At 37.7% G+C, this 19,080-nt stretch overlaps 1 protein-coding gene across 2 annotated transcripts in view; it reads right to left on the bottom strand.

The window, feature by feature from the left end:
- LOC124160613 (chondroitin sulfate N-acetylgalactosaminyltransferase 2-like) overlaps positions 1–15,702 on the bottom strand; it is a 321,481-nt gene extending 305,779 nt beyond the window's left edge. For both annotated transcript variants that reach the window (XM_046536509.1, XM_046536510.1), the window contains exon 1: positions 14,726–15,702. The gene's annotated coding sequence lies outside the window, so the exon portion shown is untranslated. The remainder of the gene's footprint in view (positions 1–14,725) is intronic.
- Between the last annotated feature and the right edge of the window lie 3,378 nt (positions 15,703–19,080).

The following is a 19,080-nucleotide window of genomic DNA, read 5'->3' as shown; positions in this document are numbered from 1 at the left end:
AGATAAAAACTTTTGAAAATAGGACCAACTCTATAACTTCCATGCTTTTTAAAATTCCCGCTATTTTCTGCACACACCTCTTATAGGCAACTGGAGTATTGACCATCACTTGCTTCTCCGGTGAAAACAAACACGTAGAAATATAAGCATAAATTTGTGGAGATTTAGCTTCAGGGGGAATAATTACGTAAGAATCACGCAAGATACTATCCGTTAAATAGATATAATAATATTTTGTGGTACAGTGCCTTTGTTAGATGCCCTTATTTCCTTTAGCCACCAATTTTTCACATGCTGAAAAAATCAACAGACAATGGTCCCAAATCACTAAAAGGCGAATGATATTCGAGCGTCAAACATAACATTACTTCGACATCATTTAATAGGTTTTACGGAAGTAGACCATGTGAATAATATTATCAGGTTACGAGCTGAGCTTATTCTGTACACTACTAACTTTCCTTCCTCAGCGTCATTTATTTTGGGAAAAAGGTGCAATCATCAAATCAAATCTCAAAGGCCTACGGCTTGATACAAAACGAAATATTGGCTGATAATTTTAAGTTAAATAATCAATAATGCAATGCAGGCTGTCATAATCAATACTTAAGCATCCAAAAACATGCGAGCAAAGCTGAATGGCGTTCTATTAGGAGAGAAATAAGCGCTAGTTTCAAATTAAACGCCTGAATTTCATAATAGGTACTAATAGGTTTAGATAGACGAGCTCATCTGCTGGTGAAAAGTAAAGAAAATGGAAAATAGCTTAGAGTTTTTTGTTTGAAGACACTATCTTTTCATTCAGCTAGAGAGATTGTAAAATATCATAATTAAAATAAAAAGAATAGACTCTCTCCACGAATATGATTAAACTACAAATCATATGCTTTCCAATCGACTGAATCAGGAATTTGGCCTCCTCTAACTTGCATGTGGTCCTTCAGCCACTCCGTTGATCAGGGTCCTCGTTCTAGAACGTGACTTTCCGTGAGCGAGGCTCACAATGGGAAACTCGAGACAGGGATGGCCATGACAAGGTGCCTGGCTGCCTTCATTACCTCGTTAGGGTCCGTGCAAACTCATCAGGCGTGCTGCTTCACAGGTGGCCGAACAGAAATGGGAGCTGACCAATTTGGAGGCTGCTTGGAGTCCCCATAACCGCAGTCACCGCTGTACCCGAAGCATACACGTATTATCGACTGTGTTTATTAAGCCTGAACGTGCATAGAGCGATATTTTTCGTCGTCTTGGTGTAAAATCGATTTTCGAGTTTTTGAGACATTTCAGAGTAAATGAAGGTGAATAAATTGCACTGATACTTCAATAATAGTAAATACAATTTAAAAACGTCGAAATATGAATTGTGTTAAAAATTACTAAATAATTAATCATGGAACTTTACAAATCAAAATATCAATACGTGAAGCATGAATGTATTATTTCGCCAGAAAAAATAACAAATTTTATGAAGTATATGTATCATAAAAAGTTCGTTTATCAATTTTTCAAACGTAAAATGATGGCGAAAGCTCTAACCTTGCTTTCAAGACATCAAAAAAATATCATTCTGTGACTTTATTAGCTGCCAGACAAGTGATTCTCACCCGGAAAACATCAATCTTCACGTACAATGGTGAACAGGTAATATACCTAGGTAAACATCACAGAAAATCTCTCCTGCCATTATATTGTCATCAGCAACATATATACAGTTAAATAAAGCACCATGAGTCTGCACTCATTATGGTTCATCTAAAATAGTCACTCGTTTTTTACTGACCCCAAATCGAACAGTCACGTGCGCGGTTTAAGGGATTATGATTTAGGAACAGTAATTGAAAGTACATTTCAAAATTATTCCGCTGGGAAAATTTCGGCAAAAAACTGTACCGGTACAAAGACATCAGATGAAAAAAGGCAGTATTGAAATCATTAGTATTTTTCTTTGAAAATACGATTGTTTATAATATGAGAGACCGCTTAATCGCTACCCCTATTTAAATACAAAATGGAAGGAAACAAATGCCCAGGAAATAAATACTAATTAAAATTTAAGTCGAACCCAAAATGAAATACACTGAGATAATAGGGCTACTGAAAATGAACCAAATGGGTATTTTCTTAATTGATTTTACCGTAACTACCGAGTTTCCTGTGATGATTCTGGTAGAATTATGCGTTATTAACTTTTCTGTAATGACCTAAATTAATAAATTGAATTAATATCGCTGATATTTCGAATGGGAAAGTGGATCAAGAGCGCCGTTGTTGCCGATGATGTGTGGCGATGCTTAATAATGTCAATAATATATGCAACACACCAGCTTTCCTTAAGCCGACATTGCATGAACTTGAATAAACAGGCGCTCCATAAACGAATGGATAATTGACCACTCACAATTCTATTTATAAGTCTCTTTACATGTTTCGAATCGGCCAATAAATTCTCAGGTATTTTCAATGGATAAAAAAGTTACACTATATATATCAAATACTTTATAAGTATTTTAGTTGAAGGGATTTTTGAGTTAAAAATAAAATGTGAGAAAACATTTTGTGAAAATAAATAAATAGCGTTTTCATTTAGCCACACAAATTCAACAAAAATTATTTACACACTAACGCATACAAAATTTGGATCGTGAAGAAATAAATACAATTTTCGGTGAGGCTAAGAAAAGTTTTCTGACGCCGAATTGACTAAAATCCAATTCCAATCTAAAAGTTCAAAAGTGAAAATAATGAAAAAGTCTTTCCTCTACTTTAACAAATAGTGAAAATTCTCCCAGAATATTCTACACTCTGGGTGTAGTGACGGGAATGTCTTAAAAATGAAAGGAAACGAACGGGGATTTCCACCAAGCGTCTCCGGGATAAGTTGGGATAGTCTTAAATTCGTGTTCCGAGACACCGTGTGTTTTGAACAGTTACGGGGTGGACTGGTTTTGGCGCGTGGAACTTTTCCAAAACTACCGATAAGGAGACGACGCATGGAATGAACGAAAGCAGACGGGAGCTATACGGCTGGAGCATGGAGGTCGGGCCCAAACGAGCCGAAAAGTGGTCCCATATTCGAATGCATGCTAGGGACACGCTGGGAAACTTCTCCGGTCTTACGAGCGAGGTCGGAAATTGCCCAGCCTTCGAAGGTCCATTTTTTTGCCTCCCGCGTCCAAATTGAACCCTAACCCACGGCAGACTCCCTTCTCCCCCACACTCAAATTCTCTTGAGTTTGCTACTCGAGTCCGCGAGTCAAGCGGAACTTTTGCGCACGGTTTCAGAATTTTTAGGCTTTCTCCAAGGTACGAAAAGTTGTATTAGACCAAAATCGGAGAATTGCGTAAAAAAATTCAGCGGTCAGCTGTTTTTAATGCTTACGACACGTTGCCCATTGAAATCCTTTCAAACCGCTAATTTTCCAGATGTTTCCTTTCGCAAACTTCTGCCTGACAGATTTTCTGCATAATATAACAAACGCTTAGGAAACCAGTCAATCAATCATCCCTTTAATCCCAGGTAAAGTCGGATTCAAAAGTTTTGCAATCCACTTTCGTCGGCGCTGCTGCAGTTTGGAAATTAAGTTTCGGTATTCTATTTCATTAGTAGGAGGAAAAAAACAAGATTCCCAGCTCCCACAATATTTTTGTTACAACATCATTAAAAGGATATGTATGAGGGATATGTGTAGTGTTTAATACCACAAAAAAACTGGGCAGCTCATGCTTGATAATAAATCCAACTTCAGAACTTTAATTTAATTCTCTCGTAAATTGGCCGATCCGTCGGAATATAATTTCTTGCAATTAATGTTCAAATTTTTTTAGGAGAGGTAGTGAAAGTAACATCTACATAAAATATCTGCCGCAATATCACCGTAATCAATCCCGATACGTGTGGAAACTCAGTTTCATTTTGTGGCACCAGAAGACTGGTTGATTCCCTTGCATGACTTATCAAATCTGGAAATGGAACCCTAATGGAAACAGTGAGTGAGTTGGTCTAGTGGTAAAGCAGGGGATTCTCTCCAGAATTGTTATGATTTCGGTGGTTCAAATCTCTCCGAAATATTTTTTTTTCAGATACTTAATACGGCTGTAGCGTATTTGTCTCATGTTATTATATCTTTGAGCGCGCTGTGTGCGAGATGAAGGCCGATTGACTTCCAGTTCCAATACTGCCTTTTCTTGCAAATTTACCGTTCACAGATAATTGACCCATAAATAACCTTACCATTCTCTTAACCAGGGATGGTAATCGAAACTAAGCTTAAGTCAAAACCAGTAAAATTTCAATAGTTCCATTACCACGAGTGAAATGCAGAATCGAAACGAAATGGATTTAAACCGGGACAACTAAATTCAGTGTTGAAACGAAATCGGAGTCAAAACTACTTCGGGTCAAAACTAAAGTAAAACTCTGGGACAAACGAAACGCAGATAATGCTTCGCACGTGGTTCACCATCGAACGGTTTATTTTCGACTCTCACACCGAGAATAACGTATGGTTGAATGAAGTAGAGGCTCGGCCTACCACCATTTGTTGCATGGGGCACTCATATTTTTACCACTAACAGGAGAACGGTGAACTCAAAAATGGCCATTCGAGTTTTAAGCTAATTATTTTAACCTCTATACACGTATGTCGCACGTAATGGGTCGAAACTGTTCTCTATTATCCCCTTCCACTCAATTACTCGGATCGAAGCTATGAGCAGCAAAGTTTCAATTAATTTATTTTCGTTCCCGGGAGTAAAATTTCGTCCCGGGTCGCAACTAAACTCCTTAGTGTTAGAACGTAGGCTTCCGCGGCGTACGTAGGCCTCGTATTTTCGTTTCCCTCCGAACATTTTCTTATCGTTTCACTAGCCATTCCTGCTTCCCCTGAAGGGTACGGTAATTGGTTTAAGACCAATAGTAACTAGTCGGCTCACGAAAATATCAGCATTATTAGAATAATCATAGTGAATACTCAAAGTAATACGCGATTCACTGTTGGTCAATAGTTTCGGGATACTCTAGCATACTCTAGATACTAATGCTTTTTTGCGGCTTGAAACATTTTCGAAAGCGGACTTCCGAAGGAAAATAACTTTTCAATACTGTAATATGGCCAACGCTGCAAGGAATATGTCTCGTACGTTGGGCCCGAAGTGCGATCTTCAAGCCTCAACGTGAGTCGCATCGGCTAATTCCAAATGCCGGAAATTTAAAATTTTGGTCAAATTTGAATTTTTTGATTGGTCAAGTAAGTTCGTATCTCAATTCGTCATTCAATGAATCATTCATTGAGACTGCATGCCACGATTGAAACAACATTGACTTAACGCTACGTAAATCTTCAACACTCGCCTCCTACAAAACGACACTACACACAAAACTTCTCCAGGAAATATTTAATACTCATCTCCAACTGATTTATCTAATTTTCTTCCCTTTTCAGGTGCTGCGCGACATTTGCTTGTAATTGTATACATACATGTCTACATTAACTCTTTCTCAATAAGTTTTCGCAGGTTTTTCACGCTCTCCTGCTTTTGTGGGTGTTTTCCTGCGTTTGTTTTTTTCCAATAAGGACGAAAGTTAATTTCTTTAGGGTTTTCTTACGTTTTTTTACAACTTTCACATATTTTTACACTTGGTAATTGCAACTTTGCTCACTTTCAATTTTTTTCGTTGTTTTTTAAAGCACGTCTCCTAGTCTCTTTTGCTATAAGTTCACTGCATTTAATTTTAACTTCAGAATAACATTGCAATGTATTCATCCGCAAATTTTTAATTCATGACGATGGGTTAGATGGAAAACGGAACTTTCTAGTCCCAACCTCGTCCAATAAAGTCGATTTATTATTAAGTCATTATTTATTATCCCTGAAAGTTCCTAAATCGAATGTTCGTAAGCCGAGGACTTACTTGCTGCAACCAGAGACCCGCCATTTTCCTAACCCCATTTGAAGGATGACTATGAAAATAGAGAAATAAAAGGCAGCGGAGAGAGAAAGGAGGTGGTTGACTATTCAAAGACCTCAATTCTCGCGTTGTTATCTCTCTCGACTTGCTGCACTTTTATGTGTCCCCGCTTTACGGATCGCTCTCGTCAGAGCCGAGCGCTTGTCTCCGTTGCCTCGACGAAATAAAAAGCGTTGATCTTCCTCCCCTATCTATAAAAACCCTCACAGCGACACACTGGTGGTGCAACCTCCCTTCCGCGCCAATGAACTGAGTGCACCAAATCCCCGCTTGTCGGCGCTGGTGCAGGTGGGGGTGGGGGGATGCCCGACAAGAGCAAAGGATACATTCGGTAGCTTCCCCTTTAATCGACCCAATAAAGAGGGGAGCACTGGGTATTATTCGGGCAGGATTTATCACTCTCCTTGCCCTTTCGATACCGGTCCAAATGCCTATCCTTTCAAGAAATCGGGAAAAACTAGAGGGTGGAACGAATCTTAAATTTTCTCGAGTTACATTCCGAATCCGTAGAGGTTCTCTAGTTTTTCATATATGTAAAGTAAATAATGATAGAACATAATTATTAGCAATTCGTAACTTCCATAATTTAAATATAAAGCAAATAATGATAGAATATAATTACTAGCAATTTGTAACTTCTACAATTTCAATATAAAGCAAATAATGATAGAATATATTTATTAGCAATTTGTAACTTCTACAATTTCAATATAAAGCAAATAATGATAGAATATAATTATTAGCTATTTGTAACTTATACAATTTAAATATAAAGCAAATAATGATAGAATATAATTATTAGCAATTCGTAACTTACACAATTTTAAATTCGGACGTCACGAAGTGCTATCATTGCTTATATAGAGCCCTTCCACACGTCCATGCTTCTAGCTTCGATTGAATAGACACAAAAATATTTAAACGCCCAATTTGAATAAAAATAAGAGTATTTTTAAAATATACAACACCTTTAAGAAAATAGAAATAACCGTATATTGGTGACCCCAGTCTCTAAGGATCTCTCTCTCCTTGCGCTATTGTATCTTCAAGAGTCAAACTTCTTCACCTATATATGAACTTAAATTTCACGTGCTTCAGCATTCACACTCACTTAGCATTTCGGTCACGAAGACCGGGAATCCCCACTTCTGAATTTTATTTACATTTAGTGTGATGGTATGGTAGAAATACAGATAAATAATACTACTGTATATAATGAAGAGGTGCAATAGTTTTAGCTCTATAGAAACTCAATTTGGTGGTTTATTTTACGATTTAGTAAATAAATGGCTTAATTCATATGTTTCACCTCGAGGTCATAGGATTTTGGCCTTAAAGAATAAAATCAACTACCTAACTATGGTGGGGAAAACGACCTGCATGCATTGTTAAACTTTTAATTGTACACCATTTTCGAGAATTGTATTTTAGACCTACAACGGAAATTGTATTTCATCGATAAATAAAACTCATAATATGTAATTGTCCAGGTGATAGAAGTCACCTTTTTATCCCGCAACGTATACGTTACTTCTGTTGGGTTCAGATTCTCTCGGTTAAAAATAGAGAGCGGATAAAAATTCTGAATCATCTCATTCTAATCCCATTTCTATGAGGTTTCCAAATATTTTGTATGAACTAAGATACGAGAGCTACAAAAAAGTCTTTGAATCCAATTAAAGATTTATCTAATATTTCTTAAAGAAATGACTGCATTTAGAAAATGGAGTTAACATTCTCTCCAAACAAAGAGACTCTCTTCCAGGCTAGGACACAAGAGTGTGATTGACACGTGAAAGACCACGGGAGGAATAAAAAAATACACTGTAAAATGGAAATTTGCAGGTGCTTATAATGAATAACCTACCGTAAATCGGGACCGTATCATGGAAAAAAATGGGATATCTACAAGTATGAAAAAATTGAATCCTTTAAAAATTAATTTCCACGTTTCTCAAACCATTGTAACGATTCTGGAATTTCTACGTGAAAAATAAGCAGGTAATTCTTCCCGCGTCGATGTAATTAATGACGTTATTGGTTTTCTGCTACTGCTGAAAAAAATCTGTAATCAACCCTCTATCATATGCTTATCCACTGTAACGTTACCACTAAAATAGTTATCACTATATGAAGTTTTAGAAATTAAATTTTTAGCCGAAACATGAAGCCATTACACGTCCCTATTATCGGTGTAGTTGCGCTGATATTTTCCAATTCTTACCAAGGTCATTAAAATCAAGACTCATGTGTCAATACTGTTAATATTTTGTGTTAGATAAACATTTTAGGTTCAATACTGTATTCCTCGAAATTAAATCACTACAAGCTGAGCTTCCTCTACAAAAGCTTCCTTGAAGTTTGATTACCTCTGTAGTCAGCTAATAATAAGGCATGGATCGTTGAAGTGGATTTGATGTGAATATTTAACACTGCAATCACCTATATGAAGGAGAAACAAATTACGTACAAAACGTAATCCTTTCGTTTTCAGCAACATTTTCGTAATTCAAAACTATGATTGCAAAAGTTTCAGCCCTCTCGAAGAGGCCTTGACATCACTTTTCACTCCAATTATCTCCCTAGATGGATGGATCAGGATGAATGGATAGGAGAGCAGGAGATGCAAGAAATGTCGCACGCCCCTTATCTTTTATGGCTGAATGTAGGTACTCTTCGATGTTGACGGCTACGACAGCAGCTCATAGATAATATTTTGCTGCTGTAAATCACAGAAAGGTACCAATATTATTCGTGACAACTGAAGTGGAAATACAAAAGCAGTGCTGCTGGCGAAAGAGAAATATTTTCAAGTGTAGACTTTTCAAAGCGTACTGGTTTTCAATTGCATCCGCATAAGAATTAAACTGAAAAATGGCAAACGATATTTGAATTTGTTTCCTGCGTAGTCAATTTGATGACCCCCCTCGCGAAATATCAATAATCGCTGATTCTTATTGCGTTCAAAGTTTAACTGTCTCCACTTGGCTGATGGATTCAATCCTGACCGACCTTATCCTCTCTTGATTCTCAAAAAATATTCAGTTCTTCGTAAGCACTGCTCATACGTACGATCTGTGGGCAATAGCTGTTAATGTTCAACGGCAATACCATTCTAATTTGCGTACACCATATTTACAGGAAAAATAGTTATGATATTTAGCAACCGACAAGTTACCATGCGATAATTAAAGGACAACAAAAAGAAACGAGAAAATGGCGTAGTAATAAGTTTTAAATTTGATTGATGCAGAATACGAGAAACATTTAGCGAGCAAATCCACTGATGTCAATGCACCGGGGAAAGAATTGTTGAAAGGGGAGGATTCCGTAAAACCTAGTTAAGAGAGCGAACGAGTCATGTATCAGATCCGAGAAAATTATCAAAAAAAGTGTTTGAAGGACAAGGCCAAACTTTCATACATATTCTCTGAAGCATATCATAATTAAGGGCGTTCCTAAGGTTTACATGTACATATTAAGCTTCACTCCTGCCTATCCTCCTATCAAACGATTTGATCGTTGGATTATTCTTCCTCATAGAATAATCCTCCAAGGTCGTTAGTATATTAATTGCGTATGCTTGGTTTCGCTTATAGTAGGGCCCGCCCGCCTTTGTGACGGTGCGGGATTCCTCGCCCCTTCCCTTCCTTCCCTATCCCCTCCCCGGAGGTGTCGTCGGGCTCTCATCGCGGCGGCGCCTCCTTCCTTGTTCCTTCCCGTCCTTCCCCTTTTGGGTGCAGAGGAGGAAAGTTAGCGCTTACAGTCCCTGCCCCAGGAGTGTATCCCCGCGAGCCCGCCCTAGGGTTTGGTTCCCACTGCCTAACCTCCATTGAATATCCCTATTCAAATACTTTCAATAGTGTCCGGCCCAACTTTGTGGAAGTTTAAGTTCACAAATGACAAAATGACTTCGTTTTCTTCCACGGTTTTAATTTTTTGGTACAACATGCTTCAACCTCCGGAGGTCATTTGTACCAAAGAGGTTGTAACAGGTTGTACAAGAGAATAAGTACGTGGAAGAAAACGAAGCAGTTCCGTCATTTGTATCCTTATTTGACTCACAGTGAGGCCTATTCCCTTTCATTCTTTCCATTAACCTATTCTTTTCTTTATTTTCATCGCTTTGCTAACATTTTGCCTTTTAATACTATATACAGCTTAACCTTCCCGCTAATTTTTAGCACTTGATTATACACATGGCATCTCCTCTCGTCCTTTCCCCTACATGGCTTGCACTTAGTCGTTCCACTTCCTCTGCTTAGTTTTCATCTTCTCCATTTTCCTCTAAACCCAATTTTAACCGTCACATTCTTTTATCGTCCTCGTATAACACAACCCACGTCAATATTTCGCAAAAGTTTGCCATTGTGAATGTACTTTCGTCCTTCCAAGGACCACCAGGATTTGATATTGCAAATTATAACGTGTTCCTCTAGTAATTACTATTAAAACTACCTCTTATTACTCTTGAAATACTCTTGCCCTAAATTGATACATCAATTTCAGTCTGCACGTATCATACGGGAGTCATGCGGAAGCAAACCTGATGTAAGGGAAAATTGTGACGCATACAAATTATTTAGGTATATGTTTTGGCACACTCATCTTTTCGCAGACAGACCCAATTCAAGGAGCGAAGATAGATTACCTTTTCCTGTGACATGGATTTGCATAACGCTGAAATGTGTCACAGTCAATATACCACCCATTTACTCAAAGGAACGCAGGCGTGACGCAGAGATATGGGGGCATTAAAATAAACTAAAGGGAATGTACCGATCCTTGGCAACCAAATATTTTGCCCGCAAACGCGGAAAATGATATTCACGGAGATATCTGGGTCGAAGGGCATGAAATTTACTGGTAACGGATTTATAAGTGGTACAAAAAAATATTCTTCAAACCCCCTCAAATATTCGTACTTAAAAATATGCAATGGTAATTATTCTACAATTTACGCATTAAAGTCAACAGATACCATGAAAAATGACAGAAATACCTTGAAAATTTATTTTTTTAACGCGTTAATTGCTACATAAAAGCTGTATCTTTTTAACTTAAGCCCATTGAATGTCCTTCAGCATCATTAAACTTATTATTATACTATTAAATAATTTAGTCACCTATGTCATAAAATGCCTCCATGCATTAACGCACTTTCAACCCTTACTTTACCATTTTCACGTGGTCAGTTACTAATAGTATAAAAATAAAGGGATAAACGATTTATTTTCTGAAAAACAAGCAGAAAAAATAATAATGCATACTTACTATCAATTTAATGAGCTGAATTCTCCGATGAGATTTATCCTACTAAGATGAAGATAAAATCCTCGGACGAGGATGTGTAAAACTTATTCCCTTGTGAGGAACGAAAAAATGAAATACGCCGATCAAAAAAATTGCAATCATATCTTCACATGCAGTCTAATTTGTGGAGAATACTGACTTTATATGCTGTTCTCGACAGCTGTAGAAAACAGAAAAGGAAATATTTTGCTTAATTACATTCAATCATTGCGATGGATCTGAAAAGACTACAAATATTTCTTAAGCAAATACTGAAACATTAGTTCAATATTATCAAAGAGGTATTCACTTATCAGAAAAAGAGAAAGCTATGGTAAAAATATATTTAAACAAACATGAAAGCTTTGGCTATATGTATTGTAAGTTATTATTAATTTCATGCCGTTAATTTTGAGCCACTTTTTCGTATTGTTAAAAGTAATAACTTTGGATTCAATTCTAATCAGTTACACCTCAATCATCGCAACATTCTACAACTTAGCATTTTATTACATGCTGCTGTTAATAATATGTAAAACTGGCTGTAGATGCCTGTATATATCTCTAGTTATTAGCGACACATTGGCGTAAGTAATAGCAGAATAGAATTGGTTGATACTCACCTAAGCCGCTGGTGAGTTCATACACTAAACCGTGAAAATTATGAAAGGCATTGTATACCAAATGGAACCATTATACTGGGGTGCTAACAAAGAATATTGCAGATAAAAAGGATGCACTAAGTAAATAGCGAGGAAGTTTTAAGGAAAATGGGAGAAAAGTTAAGCTTTTTCCAAACCTAAGGAAGAAGACGGGTAAACTGCCATATCTTGCGGCATATTGGTATGATGAAGACAATCTTCGAAGGACAAGTGAATGGAAGAAAGGCGAGGGATTATCACGAGTGATTTATTTAGAAAACTTTGAAAATGATATTTGAAAGATAAATACGTTATTGTGAGAATGTTAACAAATAGGAGATTGGTGTTGAAGGTTCGTCTAACCAATATTTGAAAGGTGAACTTATGATAACAATAATCATTATTGGTGGAAGCGGAACCAAGGACATTGACCCTAACGTCATCAGGGACGTTCAAGGCCGATGAAGACTCGTATTTTGAGGACAAGATTGTAGCAGTCAATTTATATCAAGAAATAAGGAGATAAAAATAATTCTCCAGTGACAAGATTTAATACGACTCAAAGACGACTATCATCAGCGCAACGCAGAAACTTGAGGAAATGAATGAAATCTAAAGAGCGAAACTTTTCTTATACACTCATTTCGTGATTCCTCCGATGTATTATATCTTCACGAAATTCCACCCAAATCGTTGGACGCTGGTCGCAAGAGTCAAATGAGACGTCTCTAAGAAATTGAATGAAATAAAAACATGACCTTTTTTCCCGATAATACTCCTAAGGACTGCGTTAAGTAAAGAATCATTGCGGTGATATCATAGTCAAGCGGAAACCCCTTGTAAGGCCTGGCTACAAAATTCATGTGCCAATTAATGTGTTACTGCATGAACGCGTGACCGAACGCAGAAATGCGCATTACGAGCCACAGTGTTACTAACCGATATGTGTTATGCGTGAACAGAAATTAGAACATGATCTAATTTGGTTCATGCATTCGTAACAGTCCGTTCCACCACAATCATTCATACATTCACTAATTCACTCAAACCAATTAGTATATCGTGTGACTAGGCCTTCAGAGTACTTTTCACTAATTTTATGGTTGGAGTATCTCATTATTAAGCACAGAGACTTATTGGAAGAAAATAGTACAATCTGTATTTATATCTAGCTTATCTGTGTAAAACTGTTTTTTTTATAAATTTCTAAGAACTTTTGATTTTCCCGCAAGCTTTATATTGAAAAAATTTTTTACTGAGTTATACCAGCATTGATTACTGTCTGTCATTTCAATAATTTTTACAAAAACACATAACTATCGAACAGGTGCAACTTAATTTTTAAATTTGACAATCTATATGTGAGCATATGGTGGTGTAGAAAGCACTATTAATGCAATTGTGGAACAAATAAAGATTTTTAACGGATTACTCCAAAGACGAGTTCACAAACCAGCCATCAATGTCATGAATTTCTAGCAACTATATGACGTTGGCGTATTTCCGAAAGATATCGCAAATTACACATCTACCTCCACATAATCTACAAAGCCAGGTAATGCTTCATGCGTGTTAATCAGGGATACCGCAAAATATGATAGGTATACAGTGTGAGGTACAATCACAATGACACATACACATGCACATATCCAGGTGGCTTCAGCTCTCACAAAGCCGCTTTGTACTGTGAGCTACCATACAGACCCATTGTAGCAACGGAGGTCGATTGATACGTCATATAAAAAGTTACAAACATTTCGCCCCGTTAGCGCTGCTGAAAAAAATTATAAAAGAGTAAGTAATCAGGCAATTCATTTTGGGCAATGAGTCAAAAATGACCTTGTTTTAAACTCCTGTGAATTATTCTGACGCCGTTTACAGTTTTCATAAATAAATAACTCTCAAACCATTTCGTCGTCGAATAAACACTCCCTAAATTAAGATCATAGTTCAAACTAAGGTAGTTTTTACGGTCTCTCAATGTGTGGTTAACAAAGTCTAAAAACTCAACTCTTCCACTTATTTTAAATATAAATAGCACGATTTAAATATATATTTCCAGAATTGACAAAGGCAAGGCGTCAAGCTACCGTAAAGAGATTAAAAGCATAAGGTACCATAAAAGTAAGTACAAGAATGTTTAAAAAAATATATATTTCCATTTAATTCGATAAATTACCAGATAAAATACCTTTTGATTATCTATTCAGATAGATTACCTTAGCTATACACGTGCTGTTTGATGGAGATTCAGGCGATACTTCATAAACAAATGATAGATTAGAAGATTAGGCATGATAAGAATAACTTCTTATTTCCATCTCTCTCATCGATGTTCACGATAAAAGTTTCTTTTTATGCCGATGTAAATAAGGTTAGCTTTGATCTAAGAATAGAATATAGCTCTACAAGGAATCATAATACCCGATAGTGCTCGTAGCTTCATGCAAAAACGCGTTCAATTGCGCCATTAATGGAACAGTGGAGTGGTAAAATTTTTTTATTCCTGTTCAAAATTTCGTAAAAGATCGCCATAATATATTTACTTGAGCATGTTTATTGTAGTAGCAAAACTTGAAGGAATTTGTACAGCACTTAGAGAAAAGGAAAGAAAAAACTTTACTATCTCACCTTAAACTTCTTTACGCGATGAAGACTGAAAAAATTGAAACCAATCGCAAATAAATTCTATTTGGGATAAAAAAAAGGTTATCGCTTTCATTTTCGAAAAGGCAAATTACTTAATACCGATGAAATTTTGTAATCATAAACATTATAAGAAAAAAAACACATCATAAGGCTGTAAACATTAACTATTACGAACCTGTAAAATGCACGAGTCTGCGGCCAAGTGCCCATTGCCGTGTTTACACCACAGAACAGCTGACGGCGGCAATGTCTTCGGCTGGATATCTCACGCGCCGGCCTCCAACAAGGTCGGCGTCATCGGGCGATCAACTCGACCGGGAAAATACCCTCCCGAACGCCGGACTTCGCCACTCGTATTCACCGATAAACACCCGCGGCCCAATTTATTCCCTCATGGACAACAAGGTAATAAGTTAACGCAACGATGACGACGAATATATGCACGCACTTATAGTAACATTAGACACTCCTGTCACAATCGATTCGCTCCGCTCACGATTCTCTTCTGTTAATTCAGCGGGGGAAAATGTCAATCACGATAAAACATATGCTCAAGACACCGCTCATAGTCACGCACGATACATCACTGATGATGAGGATAAGAGTATTACATCACTCCTAACATACGCAAGGTTCGCCTTGGTTCAAAAACGGGCACAACATTTCACAGTCTCTCCTCAACTGACACTAGCTTCACACAAGGATATAATTCCGGTAGCAACAACCGCACGATGAATTGTTCAACAGTCTTTATCCCTAAACGCACATGTCTCCAAAAGAAACGCCGGTTACTAATGGCGACTATTTTTTCTAAAGGTCACCCGGACGATAATCATGGGTCAGATCGTGGTTGCCAATTCATTCAATACAAAGTAATAAGACCAGATAAGGCAAAATAATTGAGGATTAAGTCCAGTTGAGAGCCTAAACTAAAACTTGACACTCCGGTACCACGCCACTCTTCTTGGAAAACACACTTCAGGAGTTCTACTGGCACGGTTATCTAGAGTCACTAGGCCAGGCTGCCCCAACACGCTAATTAAAAACTAATCTAGATAAAAACAGGCGTGGTGAGATGACTCACACATGATCACTGGTCTTACGTCTGCAATGCCATGCCACGGAATGAACAACTGAAGAACGTCCACCGCGCTCCGGACGCGATATCACTCTGGATTCCTCACGGGGTAAGGGATGGCTGGAAACAGGGTGGGCGATAGAAGGGGGGGTAACCCTTTAACCCCCTCTTTTCCACCCATCCCACAAGAACGTTTTCGGCCCCCTAGTCACACCCTTTATGCGGGCTAAAACTCCTTCCTAGGGGTCCCTCACTCCCCCTTTGACAAGGCGGGAGAGGGGAAATCCTTTCTGCGTTTGCGCCGACTCCCTTCCCCTCAAAATTTCCCCTCCTTTCCCTCCGCTTCAACCCCCTTCGACGCTGGCCGTACCTCCCTCACTCGCTTTATCGCAGCCACAACAACTGCGACCCGCGTCATTGCCCTGCAACACTTTGTGCGGCGCATGCCGTATTACCACATGGGCTAACCGGGGCGCATTTTGATCAAAGCGCTGTGAGATCGACGGGGGATATTCGCTGAGGCGGATGTCGAGGGAACTAAACTCAAGCTCGAAAAGGCTTCCATGTTGACGTACTACTTTTACGAAACTTATGCCTGTTAGAGTGTGCAATTTCTCATATGAGCAATGTTTATAGGTTACCATGTTACGGTATAATAATGAGAGTTGTTGATTCATTAAGTTCTTGTATCGGTTGTGTCTGTATGACTTCTTCAAAAATAAAATAATAAGAAAATTTACAAAATACAACAGGTTATGGACCCAGTCACGATATAAAAGTAGAAAAGTTTTATGTGTATCTGCTAAACTCAGTGCTTGGCCATGGTGTCTCGCGCGTTTTGTGGAATATTGAAGACAGTGAACATATTTATTCTGTTTGACTGGAGACCTTAAAAATGGAAGAATAAGACAATTAAGATGCAACAATTTTACGGGAAGAATTACGATAGTTGGAAATTTTTAATGGAATTAATACGGGACGAAAAGAACGTAGGGTATATAATAGAGAAGCCGTATTCAGAAATAATAGCGCCTTACGCAACTGCCCCAGACGGTGAAACCACAGCAGCGAAGAAATCAAGAGAAGTGAAATTGGAAGAATATGAGAAAGATAATAAGAGAACGAAGAGATATATCGCTGAAAGAATCAAAATGGAGCTGTTGGAAAAAGATACATGATACCCCCTGAAGGTTTGAAAGTTAAAGAAGGCTTGGTTTGTAAGTTAAAGAAAACATTGTATGGACTTAAACAGGCTCCTATGGAGTGGAACTTTAGATTTCATGAGTTTATAACCAAACTTAACTATAAGCAATGTTTAACCCGGTAACGCCTGAATTAAAAAGTATCTGCGATTTTTTTGGCAATCGTATGTTTTAATACGAATGAAATTCTGAGTCATTCAGTGCAAATTTTATTCTTTTATCTCTAATAGTTACCGAGATACAGCCTGGTACCATATGGTACCGCTAGGCGTTTAAGGGGTCAAAAAATCGAAAATTGAAAAACTTTTCGGAAATCACATTTTTAAGCCAAAAAAGTTTTATATATTTATTATTTTCCGGAAAATACATTCATTTTCATCCAAAATTACGCTCAAATATCGATAATATTCAATCAATTATTGAATATTATTATATATAAAATAGAAGTTACATATAATTGACGTAGAAATCAAGAATAACATGATTTTAGTGTCTCACTCAGTCGTTGCCGCACATGGAAATGAACAAAGCAGTCACTGCATTGCATTTCAAGCATTCTGTTCTTATTCTACTGGTTCAGTTTCCAGTAGCACACTATCCCCGCTTGGGCTTGGAGTTTATTTGTTGGTTGTGCCCGTCTCAGGGGCATTGGAAAGAATATAGGCCGCTGTCAGTTGAATGCAATCTTTGAAACATGAATCAATTACGAATCTATTTCTTTAGCAAAGTACCCCATTCCAGTCGCACTTCTAGTAAATTGAGCACGTCCTTGATATTTTAGGGGATCCTTGTATCCAGCTGTGATTATACTACTGGCCATCGGAACTCAATCTGAGTTATGTTTTTTCACGATTTCCGCATCAGCACCCATGCGTTAGGCGTCATTGCATCCAGAGTCCAAGTAAAAACGGGCCACGAACATTTTGTCGACCCCCACACTATAATTCCTTTTCGTAGGCTTTCACATTCCTGAGTTTTACGAAGCAGCTATCTGAGCTATTGATGCCCCAAATTTTCTAGCCAAAACTAATTAGCCTCCCCCGCATGAATTGCTAACAGCCATGTCTTCCAAAAGAGAACATTATCGACTCTTTGAAACTCAAGGACTGCTTTTCTCTGAAATATCCGCCGAATATTTCTTTTGCCATGCCCATAAAAGGGCGCATTTTCCATGTCTTATATGATTTATCCATAGCGGTGTAATCACCGCAATGAATAAACCTACGAAGTTGTAGAAATCTGTTACGTCTCATTGTGTTGTCTCATTAAACAAGATTATTTCTGGCGTTTAGTGCTGCCTCACAATAGTGCCTTTTACTGGGAGTCGTTTTATGCCAACTTATAAAAAGAATTGCAACAAATATTTTCAATACCTCATGTGTTATATTTGGGTCATAACAGTTGCAGAATTGTACACACCTATTCGACTCTAACACTTAGTGTGTAAGGACATTTTCGTCAAAGAACAGTTCAAATATTCCAGTTGGGGATGCCTCATGAAACAGTGAGTTGGTAATCAGGATTACGAGAAATCCTTTCGTGCTTTACGATCTCTTCATCATCAAAAACGCGTCCTTCCTCCCTATTTTTCTACCTTTTGGGTGCTTTACGGCTCTGTTCAGTTTCACTGCACTTTTGAAAAATGTTCAGACATTTCTTGAGATAAACTCAGCTGACTGTCCACCTTTTCGAACAACAACTTCAAATTCGAGCAAAATTGGCGTCCACTCGATATTCCATTTTCCTAAGTCAGAAGAAGGTATTCATCCTCTCTTTGCAGCAGCACATGCTATATTATAAGCAGTATGTGTAAGTTATTTCGGTTTTACTAGCACATGAAAGTGTGAAAAGAATCGGAGTGTGATTGAGATACGTTAGACAAAAATTAGGATTAGGCTGCTCTTGTCGAAGTGATGCCTGTCGCGTGGTCGTCTCTCGCCGCGAGCCGTCATTGAATTTTCCCCTTAGCAAGCCACCTTATTGCCCATCATACCCCCTTCCTAATTGAGTTCACGGATACTCTTCCTATTCATGTTTTTCTAAATAGGATTCAGGTATTCAATTATACGTCCCACTCCTTGAGCCCTCGTGAGGGTACGAGATTATGAAAAAATGCGGACAATTTAGGGCCTTATGTACTTGGATGACGTCCTTATAACAAAAAAATTAATTTATGTACACATTTAATATTCTGTTATAACATTTAAATAACGCAAAATTTAAAATATCAATGATGAAAAATAAATAATT

Source organism: Ischnura elegans, chromosome 6, assembly GCF_921293095.1.
Source record: "Ischnura elegans chromosome 6, ioIscEleg1.1, whole genome shotgun sequence".
In the NCBI taxonomy this organism is placed as follows: Eukaryota; Metazoa; Arthropoda; class Insecta; order Odonata; family Coenagrionidae; genus Ischnura; species Ischnura elegans.
Note: the sequence above shows the minus strand (reverse complement) of the source record. Positions and strands in the feature narration are given on the sequence as shown.